Below are 3,762 nucleotides of genomic sequence, written 5' to 3'. Positions count from 1 at the left end.
TGTCAATATGGTATATCATCATATAACACTTGTTGAGGAGTATTTGCTACAATATGGTATGGATAAGAAGTACACTTATTGGATATAGCATGGAGAGGATGATCCGAATGAGGTGGTGCATGACGATGACGATACTGAAGATGATAGTGATGCTGATGGACCTGTCGAACATATGGGTATAGGAGAATTGTTACATGATTTATATCAAGGTGCTTGTTCGAATGTACAGGTGAATACTGCTGCATCTGAAAGTAATTCTGATTATGAACATAATATCCAGCGTGAGATAGAAAGGACCTCTGAACAGTTTGTAAAGCTTGTAAGGGATGCACGAGAGCCACTTTATCCAAACTGTACAAAGTTTTCAAAATTAGAGTTTTTGATAAAATTATTTCATATCAAAATCATGAACTGATGGAGTCAGAAATTATTTGATCAAATTTTAACATTGATTAAAGCAGCTATGTCTGAGGGAGAGAGACTGTCCAAATAATATTCTGAAGCAAAAATATACATGCAGAAAATTGGACTTGGCTATACTCCTATACATGCCTGCAAAAATGACTGCATATTATTTTATAAGGATAACAAACAAGCAACTGAATGTCTGAATTATAGTGAGTCTAGATACAAAATCGATAATAGAAAAGGAAAGAAGATATCTCAAAAAATTTTGAGATATTTTTCATTGATTCCAAGACTTCAAAGATTGTATATATCCACAAAGATAGCTGAAGAAATGAGATGGCATTATGAACAGCCGGTTTCAGAGGCGAACATACTTAGCCACCCGACCGACTCTTTAGTGTGGAAAGACTTCGATGCAAAGCATCCGCACTTTGCGAGTGACCCACGCAATATCAAGCTTGGTCTAGCGACAAATAGATTTAATCTCTTTGGCAATATGAGTACCTCTTATAGCATGTGGCCTGTGATACTAGTTGTATACAATGTATCACCTTGAAAGTACATAAAAGAACTATTTATTTTTATGTCACTGTTGATTCTGAGTTCGAAAGCATCAGGTAATAAAATTGATGTATATCTATGATCTTTGATTGATGATCTAAAGGAGTTATGGAAAAATGGGGTTCAGACATATGATTCTGTGAGTCGAAGTAATTTTAAGTTGCATGCTTCAATTTTATAGACTATAAATGATTTTTTGACATATAAAAATTTATCTGGATGGAGCACCAAAAGATATCTGGCATATCCAATATGCAATAAGAATTCATCCTCCTTACATTTAAAGCACGGATGAAAAATATGTTTCATGGGTCATCGGCAATTTCTTCTTGCTAATCATTCTTGGAGGATCCATTATAATCAATTCTTTGATGGTAAGTCCGATCGACGTCCGTCACCCAAAGAGTTAAGTGGACCAAAAATTTTAGAACAACTTGAAGTCATTGAAAATGTCCGATTTAAAAAAATATTGAGTACTTGCAAGTGGAAGCATACTGAAGCTGAACTGAATTAGATGAAGCGAAGTATTTTTTTCGAACTACCGTATTGGAAGCAGCTACTACTTCATCATAATATAGATGTAATGCATATTGAAAAGAATATTTGTGATAATATCATTGGTACTATTTAAATATTTTAAAAAAAATAAAAGATGGTACAAAAGTTCATCTTGGTCTATAGAAAATGAGAATCCGATCATAGTTGCATTTAGTTTGTCGAGATGAGAGATTTTTTATGCCATCCACATGTTATTCGCTATTTGGAGAAGAAAAGAAAAATTTTTGTGGATGGTTCAAAATCGTAAAGTTTTCTTATGCATACGCTTCAAATGTATCGCGGTGTATTGGGAACAACAACGGCAATATCTCTGGCATGAAAAGTCATGACTCCCATGTGATGATGCAATATTTGCTTCCTATGGTCATGCGTGACTATTTGGATGGTGATGTTCAAACTGCATTGATTGAGCTGGGAGTGTTCTTTCGAGAACTATATTGTCGAAAATTAAAGATTAACTTACTTGAGAGATCAGAGAAGGATATCGTATTCATTTTTTGTAAGTTAGAAAAAAAAATTTTACCATTATATTTTGATGTTATGGTGCATCTGGCTGTCCATCTTCTAGAGGAAGCTCTTTTGATCGGACTGATACATTATCGATGGATGTATCCTATTGAAAGGTAAAGAAGTTATACGATTTTGTCATATCAATTATAAGATGTAAATATATTTATAAAATTTAAATTTATTTTTATTTGCAGATTCTTGTGCATCTTAAAAAAATATGTACGTAATAAAGCAAGGCCAGAAGGATCTATAGTAGAAGCATATATAGCTATTGAGTCTGTCACATTCTGCTCGATGTATCTTGATGATAACGAAACAAGATTCAATCGTGCAGATCGTAATGCAGACCATGAATGGGATGACAATGAGCCAACATTGTCTATATTTAAATAAATAGTTTGACCTACTGGTGCAAGAAAATTTGAATTTATGGACGTGAACGAGCTATCCAAGGTATATTTTTACGTTCTAAATAATTATAAAGAAATTGAAGATTTTATTGAGCAAGTAGCATCTTACGATACTATTTAATGATCAAGAAAATTTTTCATGTCGGTGTAAAATTAAAAATTATAACTTCTTGCAGGGAGCACAAGAGTATACTATGTAGAAAGAATAATACAGATGCCGATGATCGACATAGAAAAAATTTGTAAAATTATTTGGTGATTTTGTAAGTTGCATTAGTGATACGTTATTTATTTACTTATAAATAATATTATTTCAATCAATATAATTTTTTATCTTATGATGCAGATGAAACATAAATATTTCAATATAGAAGTGAGTGCAACTGATGAGTTGCACGATTTAGCATATGGTCTCGATCGAAGGGTTAATCACTACACATCCTGTATCATTGGAGGAATGAGATTTCACACAAGGAAGCTTGAGATGCAACGACGGACCTAGAATAGTGAAATTACTATAACAGGATATGAAGGAGAAGAAGAGATTGATTATTATGGTATACTGGTAGATATCATAGAACAGAAGTATGGGTCCAGTAATTCTGTATTTTTATTTCAGTATGAATGGTGGGATATTAGTAATAAAAAGATTGGGATTCATATCGATTCATAATTTATCAGTGTAAATCTTACACGAACATGATACCAAAATGAGCCGTACATATTAGCAACTCAAGCGAAATAAGTAATATATTTGAAGGACCTAAAGTATCAAGGTAATTGGTATGTCGTACAAAAAATAATATCTAGAGGCATATATGACATACCAACTTGATTAGAGATGGATGAAATTTTGGATTTACATGAAGAGAAAGCTTTTCAGCAAGAAGAACAATCATCGGTCGAGTTTTTGGTTGATGAAGAACTTGTAACGGCACCTTTGAATAAGACTGATCTCCTGTCCAACGAAGTTGAAGCTGATTTTGTATCTAATCTGGATGAGTCGGAGGGTGACGATCAGTTCATAAATGATGATGAGATAGAAGACGATACATATATCGATTACTGTGATTTGGACGAAGATCTACACATCGAGAAAGATACGAATATTAATGAGTAGATATTTATTCTTCGTTCAATTTTATGTTGTAATAATAGTATGTGATATAATTGTATTTATTAGAATATTATTCAACTTTTATTATTATTATTATATAATATTATATTTATTTACATCTCAATTCTTGCAGATATGGCACCAAGAGATAGACAACGACGGTCGGGTTCACAGTTACCTATAGACAGCTTGGAGGTT

This window comes from Elaeis guineensis, chromosome 1, assembly GCF_000442705.2.
Source record: "Elaeis guineensis isolate ETL-2024a chromosome 1, EG11, whole genome shotgun sequence".
Lineage (NCBI taxonomy): Eukaryota > Viridiplantae > Streptophyta > Magnoliopsida > Arecales > Arecaceae > Elaeis > Elaeis guineensis.
The sequence above is the reverse complement of the archived record's forward strand: the minus strand, read 5'-3'. Positions refer to the sequence as shown.